This window comes from Phyllobates terribilis, unplaced genomic scaffold, assembly GCF_046119375.1.
Source record: "Phyllobates terribilis strain yellow unplaced genomic scaffold, ASM4611937v1 Scaffold_5__5_contigs__length_657084704, whole genome shotgun sequence".
Taxonomy (NCBI): domain Eukaryota; kingdom Metazoa; phylum Chordata; class Amphibia; order Anura; family Dendrobatidae; genus Phyllobates; species Phyllobates terribilis.
In genome coordinates, this window is record NW_027362765.1 from 411,631,845 (window position 1) to 411,642,368 (window position 10,524).

Sequence of the window (10,524 nt, forward strand, 5' to 3'; positions counted from 1 at the left end):
TCAATGGAGGTCTCCCCGTATCTCCCCTTTTAGTATCTCTCATTGGAGTGGAGTCAGTCGTTTGGTAAAAGTTGTTTAAGTGCACATTATAGAAAATAAATACATTAACATGTAGTAGTTTTGCTTTTTGGCATAGATGATGATACTTCATATGAGGAAGGATGTATGTTTTCTATGCACTTTTTACAATCAATATTACATGACCGGCTGCCTAATACTTTGCTGGCTTGAATCAAGCCTTAGTCTTTGGGTTTTTTATTTCTGGTCCACCCGCTGAAAACTTTAACAATTTTTCTAGAAACTCTAGTGCTGCTTCTTCTTCTACTCAACCATCAACCACCATCATGGTAATTTCTCTATGAGATTACATCTTTTTTTTTTGTTATTGTTTCTTTGTCGTTTTATTGCACCCTACACTACCTCTGGGGTGCGCTAGTGCAAAACAGAATCCTACTTTCAGAAAATCTACGTGTGTGTGTGTGTCCTCGTCACCTGTTCTCTGCTGGATTTCTAGCCACCACATTTCTATACTGGGCTTGAAAGGGTTTGGTCTCCCCTGAGTAACCAAGAACGAAAGTAATAAATTGAGCCTATTTATTACATCATCAAATTCTAATTAGAGATGTTGCAGCTGTGTGCTTTTCATCTGCCTGAGATGATTAATGAAATGGGTTTTAATTAGGTTGCATGCTAATCCTTCAAATGAAAGTCAATGATATTAGAGGGAGCACAAGAAAAAAAAAAAGTGCAGTGAAAAAGTTTAGTAAATTGGTTACGTCTGGTGAAATGAAGTCTCAAACAATTAGGCCAGGTTCACATACTGCATTTTCAGAACAGTTTTTCTTTCTGCCATATTTTTTTAGGAAAAGCAGTAGCATATCGTAGTGAAGGCATGGTCATGTTTCAAATTTTATTAGTACATAGGCTTAAAGTGAACTTTTACCCCACTTCCCTTGGTCCAGCCCTGATTCTCCACTGCTGCTTCATTCCTCGTTGGTCGTCTGCAGTGGTGATGTTACATTTACAGTGCTCTTAACCGCTGCAGTCATTCATTGGGCTCAGCAGCTCGTGCTATCTACTGTAAGTGCAGCGATGATGAGCGCTGCAAAGATGTCATCGGCGCAGTGATATTTTAGAAACTTGCCAGTTTATAGATTCATAAAATTTGAAATAAGACTATCCCTTTTAGTTGTCCTTTATTATGTTTTTTATTTTTATGTTTTTTTAGTGATTTTAAGGAGAAAAAAAGAAAATTAACACCCTTTTGAGATCTCATATTTACAAAAAATATATATTTTAATTGAATTTTTAAACCTATATTTTTAGTAGTTTTTCTTTTTTACTATTTATAGTAAAAAAAAAAATAATCCTGAAATTTTGCAGTTTTCTCCTTGGCAAATTAGCCTCTTAATAGTCTGACACTTGTTTTGTAGAAATCACTCCTCAATAATCTCCTTAGTCATAGACAAGATTACAATGTGAAATATAATGCCTCTATATACAGAATATACTGTTCTCATCATAACTTTATCATGACGTTTTTCAAAGTTTGTATTCTATTGGATAGATCTTAGAAGTTACTCTATGTTCTAAAACAAACCCTTTATAAAAAATATAGCTGTTATGTCATGTTTATAGCACATTTCATGGGGACACAATTTAGGTTACCAATTTGACTGTAAAGTCAGCATTTATCCAATGTGATTTGCCAGACTAGGTGTTTGCTGTGTTTGTGAGAATCTGGTATAATGTGAATGTTGCAATGCAAGATAGAGTAGTTGCTTCTTGGTAACTGGGATTCAGTTATCGTATCTCTAAAAGAAAATCTGCATTTGAGGCTCATATGAAGTTAAAAGCCCCAAAATCACTTGAAGTCCAGACCATCAATCAAATTACATTTAAGAACAGTTAGCCATGTAGGAACCAAGGGTCGTAATGAACGCAGTTGCAGAGCGTGCGACTGGGCCCGTGGATTCAGGGAGCCTGCCAATGCTATTTTCAGCTGAATGTGCACCTTCGGACGCACATTCAGCTGACATGTATTGCTACGCAGAGAGCTGCCTGCACCTCAGTCACTATACACACTACCGGCCAACTGGAGGCCAGTAACTGACATCAGCTTGCTCATCGCGGACAGTGAATTATATCCCTGGCATGCTCCACCCCCCTGTTCTGGTTATCAAGCAGAAAGTGGACTGGTAAGACTATTTGTTTATTTTTTTTTTAAATGTGTTAGCGAAGAGCACCAGAATGGGGGACATTATTACAGGAAGGGGGCCAGGATCGGGGACATTATTACAGAAAGGGAGACAGGATGGGGGACATTATTACAGGAAGGGGACCAAGATGAGGGACATTAGAGGAAGGGGACAAGGATGGGGGACATTATTACAGGAAGAGGGCCAGGATGGGGACATTACAGGATGGGGGACATTATTACAGAAAGGGGACCAAGGATGGGGGACTTTATTACAGAAAGGGGACCAAGGATTGGGGTCATTATTACAGGAAGGGGGCAAGTATGGGGGACATTATTACAGGAAGAGGGCCGGAATGGGGACATTATTACAGGAAGCGGGCCAGGATGGGGGACATTATTACAAGAAGGGGGTCAGGATAGGGGACATTATTACAGAAAGGGGGCCACGATGAGGACATTACAGGAAGGGGGAAAGGATTGGAGACATTATTACAGGAACAGGGACAGGACGGGGGACCAAGGATGGGGGACATTATTACAGGAAGGGGACAGGATGGGGGACATTATTACAGGAAGGGGGCCAGAATGGGGGATATTACAGGATGGGGGAAATTATTACAAGAAGGGGGCTAGGATGGGGGACATTATTACACGAAGGGGACCAAGGATGGGGGTCATTATTACAGGAAGGGGACAGGATGGGGGATATTACAGGATGGGGGACATTATTACAAGAAGGGGGCCAGGATGGGGGACATTATTACAGGAAGGGGGCAAGTATGGGGGGCTTTACATGAAGGGGGCAAGGATGGGGACATTATTGCAGGAAAGGGAACAGGATGGGGGATATTATTACAGGATGGGGACAGGATGGGGGATATTATTACAGGAAGGGGGACAGGATAGGGAAATTATTACAGGAAGAGGGCCAGAATGGGAGACATTACAGGAAGGGGGGCAGGATGGGGAAAATTATTACAGGAAGAGGGCCAGAATGGGAGACATTACAGGAAGGGGGCCAGGACAGGGGGCCATTATTACAGGAAGGGGGACAGGACGGGGGGACATTATTACAGGAAGGGGGCCAGGATGGGGGGACATTATTACAGGAAGGGGGCCAGGACGGGGGACATTATTGCAGAAAGGGGGCCAGGATTGGGGACATTATTGCAGAAAGGGGGCCAGGATTGGGGACATTATTGCAGGAAGGGGGCCAGGATTGGGGATACTATTGCAGGAAGGGGGCCAGGATTGGGGATACTATTGCAGGAAGGGGGCCAGGATTGGGGATACTATTGCAGGAAGGGGGCCAGGATTGGGGATACTATTGCAGGAAGGGGGCCAGGATTGGGGATACTATTGCAGGAAGGGGGCCAGGATTGGGGATACTATTGCAGGAAGGGGGCCAGGTTTGGGATACTATTACAGGAAGGGGGCCAGGATTGGGGATACTATTACAGGAAGGGGGCCAGGATTGGGGATACTATTACAGGAACGGGGACAGGATGGGGGACCAAGGATGGAGGACATTATTACAGGATGGGGGACATTATTACAGGAAGAGGGTCAGAATGGGGGACATTACAGGAAGGGGGCCCGGATGGGGGACATTATTGCAGAAAAGGAGCCAGGATGGGGATATTACAGGAAGGGGTCCAGGATCGGGGACATTATTACAGGAAGGAAGACTGGACGGGGGACTTTATTACAGGAGGGGGGCCAGGATTGCAGACATTATTGCAGGAAGAAAGACAGGATGGGGGACATTATTACAGGAAGGGGGGCAGGATTGCGGACATTATTACAGGAAGGGGACCAAGATGAGGGATATTACAGGAAGGGGGCAAGGATTGGGGATATTATTACAGGAAGGGGCCCAGGTCGGTGCACATTATTACAGGAAAGGGGCAAGGATTGGGGATATTATTACAGGAAGGGGCCCAGGTCGGTGGACATTATTACAGGAAGGGGGCCAGTATTGGGGATATTATCGTAGAAAGGGGAACAGGATGGGGGACATTATTACAGGAAGGGGGCCAGTATTGGGGATATTATCGTAGAAAGGGGAACAGGATGGGGGACATTATTACAGAAAGGGGACCAGGGATGGGGTACATTATTACAGGAAGGGGGCCAGGATGGGGGGTACATTATTACAGGAAGGGGGCCAGGATGGGGGGGACATTATTACAGGAAGGGGGCCAGGATGGGGGGGACATTATTACAGGAAAGGGGCCAGGACAGGGGACATTATTACAGAAAGGGGACCAAGGATGGGGGACATTATTACAGGAACATCTGACAACATGCTGGTGGGGGCCCAGGATGAGGGACATCTGACAACATGCTGATAGGGAGCCTAGGTTCCAATTTTGCATTGGGGTCCATAGAACTCTAGTTATGGCACTGTAGGGAACCCCTCATATCTTTCTAAATTTCTTAATTTTGGGAATATGCATTACTGTTACATGTTTTTCTACAATTGGGCACAACGATTTGGGAATTATGTTCACTTAATAGCCCAATATCTGTACAGAGAAAAATATCAAACATTTTTCACAGCTAAGCGTTTAATTTAACAGGTAAATTGTACTAGAAAATGTTTTTACAGATCATTTCAAAGTAGATTTTACCAGAAGTAAATTCATTTTTAGATACAAGATGAAAGTTAAGAACTTCTATTTTTTTGCCATCAAGATCTTTCCTGAAGTCCAGTTTAAATGGATCTGTAGCTGACATGCTCAACGACTGCTTCATTCCAACTCCGCTCTGTGGTTGTTGCACTTGGGAGGGATGGAGACTGTAGAACCTTGCTCTGGTAAACTTGGGTTTCGAATTGGAACTACATCAATTTAGCTTTTACCACCCATCCTGTAGAAAAGTGATGAAGGTTTGTGGCTGGAAAAACCTTTAGCGTATGTGCACACAGTCTTTTTTAAATGGATTCCACCTGGAACCAGCCTGAAAAGGCTAAAAAAAAGCCAAACAGAATGAACATGTGCACAGCAATGTCAAAGCGACTTTCTGTGCATATGTCAATCTTTAAAGGGAGTGTCAGCACAGAATGACTGTTCAAACCAAGTATAGGTGCTCAGTGCACCCCTGGCATGGCCAGACATTTAAGTGCACCTTCCCACATACTTGTTTTCCCTCTATCTCCACCCCCCTTCTTTGATTGACAGCACTGGCTTTATAGAGCAAGAAAATGGAGGAGATTGAGAGCGAACAAGTAGGTGGGAAAGTGCACATAACTGTTTGGCCACACCAAGGGTGCACCAAGCGCCTGTACATTGAACAGTTTGCATATATTAAAATACTTGAAGAGGTCATGTTGCCTTACGCTGAAGAGGATATGCCCTTGAAATGGGTGTTTCAACAAGACATCGACCCTAAACACACCAGTAAACAAGCAAAATATTGCATACAGTGCAACAAAATTGAGGTTATAGAGTGGCCAGTCCAATTCCTGGACCTTAATCCGATAGAACACTTGTGGGGTGACACATTAAAAATGCAGTTTCTGAGGCAAAGCCAACAATTCCCAAAAATGTTGGGATGTAGTCAAGACATCCTGGGCTGGAATAACAGTTGACAGGTGCCAGAAGTTGGTTGACTCTATGCTACATAGATGTAAAGCGGTTCTAAAAAACTGTGGGTATACAACTAAATATTAGGTTAGTGATTCACAGGAATGCTAAATCCTCAAAAAAAAAGACATATTGTGACACTATTTTTTAGAACAGCCCAATGTTCATTTTTTGTTATTTTCTGTAAAGTAGTCAAAAATTATATACATTTCCCTTCATGTTTTGAATTAGAAACCCGTGTGCAATGTTCCCAATGCAGGGAAATAAAAACTAGTATAAAGATTTTGTGCTTAACTCATGTTTTTGAACACTACTGTATATGAATTTAAAAAAAAAAAGTCTGTTGCAAAGCCGCTATAAAGATTGTGCAAAAGATGTCAAAGAACATGCTTCAGTAAAAAACACTGCAGGCATTTTCCTGAAGTGTCCTCTGGTTCAGCGACAGCCCCAAAACATCACTGCTCTAGAGGAGATCTGCATGGAGGAATGGGCCAACATCCCAGCAACAGTGTGTGCCAACCTTGTGAAGACTTACAGAAAACGTTTGACCTCTGTCATTGCCAACAAAGGATATATAACAAAGTATTGAGATGAACTTTTGTAATTGACCAAATACTTATTTTCCACCAAAATTTAAAAAAAAAATATTTCCAAATCAGACAATGTGATTTTCAAGATTTGTTTTTCTCATTTAGTCTCTCATAGTTGAGGTCGACCTATGATGTCAATTACAGGCCTCTCTCACCTTTTTAAGTGGGAGAACTTGCACAATTGTTGGCTGACAATACTTTTTTTTCCCCACTGTACCCTTAAAATCCCACTCATTCGGTTGATTCTGTCCCAGTCTCCACAGCAAAGCTGACAAATGTTCTGTAGAACATAGGAAATAACAGCCTATTGCGTGTGCTCCTAGTTTGTTTGTTTTTAAATATACATACATATTCGGATAAAAAAAAAATGTTCACAATAAATTATAATTTAGAATATTTTGCTAAGACATTCGATTTAGCTAAATGTCTAATATTGCAGATTCCCCATATAAAGGGTTAATGTACAAGAATCCTTACATCTGCTGAAATGTGTTAATTTAAAATGAAGCAGAACCTTATATATCAGTGATATGTGGATCCTTTCAATAATGAGCTGGTGAGAAGATTAATGACCGTCGCAGGCACTGGTAATGTGCTCAAGCAAAACAGTAGAGGTACTTGTCTTTAAGGGGCAATTAAGTTATCTGAAAAGTTGTAAGTAATTTTCTAAATTGTTTTGTGATCTCAGCATATCCCTTATCTTAACATTATTGCTCTCCGCGCTCTATATCTTGGCAAGCGTCTTCCCTAATTATCCCACTGTAAATGTTGTAGTAAGGGTTCTCCGAACATCTGCTACCATAATCTGGTAGGATAAATATATAAAAAGAAAAATGTCTCTCTAAATTAAAAAAAAAAAAAAACTCTTCTAATATTTTGTGTACCTTCTAAATAAAGAACCATTAATTTTTTTTAGAGTATGTTGGTTCAAGTTTGGCTCAAGATTTGTCAAACGATTTAGATGTAGGGTAGGTTTCAGATGGAATCCATAGTGCATATTCTCTACAAATCTATAAAATGTTGAAAGAGAAAATATTCCCTTTTTTTTTTCTCTGTCTGCAACCCATTCTACTGTATAACCTGTTGAAATAAAAAAAAAATGCTCTTAAGACCCCCCCCCCCCCATACACATTAAGTTAAAGTTGGCCAACAGTGGCCCTGTCCTGCCATTATGTGTGTGAAGAATATTGGGGGGGAGATGATTTGCACATTTTGTGTTCCTCAAGCTAATAAGATGTTATTAGGTATATCTGGCCTCGGCTTACTCTTCTCTGTCTATAGAAAATGCATGAACACTCCACCGAGAATTAATTTGTATGGTGGAGGTGGGAAATAAAATCAGATCTAGCAAAGGTTACCTTGACTCAGATAAAACCACATTGGGATTGGGCGGCACAAAAAATTGTGATTTGACACTTAATGTTAAGTGATGGTATATGAGAACCTTTGCTATAGTTATAGTTGTCTTTCACATTATCTAATATGTATGGACACCCTAAACGGGTTGTCCGGTCTTACGCACACTATGTGAAATCTCTGATTTACAGTCCAATATGGCACTTCTTCAGAGTCTTCTCTGGGGGGTGGGTGTGCTTTCACCCCTCCTTAAATGTTGCGAATCACAGCTCAGCATCTTGTGAGATTACTAGACTGCTAGATTAGCTGCTGAGCTGTGATTGGCAGCATCTGAGGAGGAGAGGTGAAAGTGCAAGCCTCCAAAGAAGAATGCTGGTGTCCAACTTGGTGTTTCTTCAGTGATTTCACATTCTGCGCTCTAGGAGAAACAAATGTGAAAAATCTCTGCAAAGAAGTGACGCAGTGCAAAATAGAAAATGGCAGAAGAATCCAGGGAGATCAGGGATTTTTAGAAAGTGATTTAACTCCATTTTTATAGCAAGGGAATTTTTATAGCAAGGGAATGCTCCTCTCTAAGCCGGATTCTAAATAGTCTTAATTAAAACTTTTATCCTGTTTTGCGGCTGCAGAGTGTCTTTAAGTTCTTTATCTAGTACTTTTTTGAAATGTTACAAATCCTTCAGAGTTCCATGTTCTGATGGTTCTCTGCTTCCACTCCTCTCTGAGTTAATAGCAGGAATGGGGGCGGCGGGTTGCACCTAATATCATAAATGGAAAGAAAGAAGAAGTATCTTTGAAGGCACATAAAACCAGATATGGACAACGCAGAGTGGAGATAGAGAGGAAAGTACAGCATTGGAGTTCTTGAATGAAAGCCAGTGAAGACAGCGGAGCCCTGGATCCACAGAGGTCACATCCAACCTATATTACTGGGAGAGACAATCCTACGAGAAAAATCTTCCTGTAAACTGTATATCAGGAGTGATGAAAATTAGTGAATAAAGGAAAGAAAATTGCAGACTGAAACTTTGTGGTGGTTACCTTTAGTTAGTGCAATTTTATTAACATGTAAACAAAAAAAAACTCTTCCATGTTAAATGTGTCTGTATCCTTTAATACATGTTCTACACTATGAGCACAGTTATTAGATAAGTGAGTTTTTTGACCATATCCTCATTTTTATGCAGATTTTCCCACTCCGCACTGTATAAACATGAATGCTTATTAGATGAAGCAGATCAGTTAATGTGTATTTGTTTAATGAGGGGGAGGAGACCTAAGGATACAACACCATTTATCGAGGTGCAGAATTATTAGGAGGTTTGTTTTCTTCCGGCTAAATAGGCTAAAAATAGATTTAATTGACTCTGAAAAGTAAAAAATAGTTTCAAGTCTTACTGAGAGGATGCAGCACTCTTGAAATTACTAAAATATTGGGTGTGATAACAGAACCAGCAAAAGTTTTGTTGCAAAAAATGTGTTTAGGAAAAAAGCCACACGTTAACTGCCAAAGAATGGAGAAGAACCAAAAGTGAAGTGGCCAGAAAGCCATTATCCTCTAATGCTGTCATATTCCAGAGCTGTAACCTCCCTGGAGGACCCAGAAGTACACAGTGTACAGTTCTCAGAGACACGGCCGAGGTGAGGAGGCGGATTCCAGCCACCACTGAGAAAGACACATAAGACAAACGTCAAGACCTGGGCCAAGAAATATCTGAAGACAGGTTGTTCAAAGGTTTTATGGACTGATGAGTGACTCGACCAGGGCCGGCTCCAGGTTTTTCTGGGCCCCGGGCAAAAGAGTCTCAGTGGCCCCTTTAACACATACCACGATTCATGATGCACGGATACCGCAGAGAAATATATATATAGTACAAGGCCAAAGATTTCACTTCTTACATTACATGACCGATATCTATTGTAAATTCCACAATAGCTCAGAAACCGGCGAATCGCTCCACACAGTATACTGGCCCCCATAAGATGCTCCATACAGAATACTGGCCCCCATATAACGCTCCATACGTAATACTGGCCCCCATATAACGCTCCATACAGGATATTTGCCCCCATATAACGCTCCATACAGAATACTGGCCCCCATAAAACGCTCTATACAGTATACTGGCCCCCATATAATGCTCCATGCGGGCTGTTCCCCCACATAATGCCCCATGCAGGCTGTCCCCCCCCCCTTATAATGCCCCATGCAGGATGTCACCCCCCATATAATGTCCCATGCAGGATGTCACCCCCCATATAATGCCCCATGCAGGATGTCACCCCCCCATTTAATGCCCCATGCAGGATGTCACTCCCCCCCATATAATGCCCCAGACAGGATATCACTTCTCTCCCCCCCCCATATAATGCCCCATGCAGGATATCACTTCCCCCCCATATAATGCCCCATGCAGAATATCACTTCTCCCACCATATAATGCCCCATGCAGGATGTCACCCCCCATATAATGCCCCATGCAGGATGTCACCCCCCATATAATGCCCCAGACAGGATATCACTTCCCCCCCCCCCCATATAATGCCCCATGCAGGACATCACTTCCCCCCCATATAATGCCCCATGCAGGATATCACTTCTCCCCCCATATAATGCCCCATGCAGGATGTCACCCCCCATATAATGCCCCATGCAGGATGTCACCCCCCATATAATGCCCCATGCAGGATGTCACCCCCCATATAATGCCCTATGCAGGATGTCCCTTTCCCTTCCATATAATGCCCCATGCAGGATGTCACTCCCCATATAATGCCCCATGCTGGATAT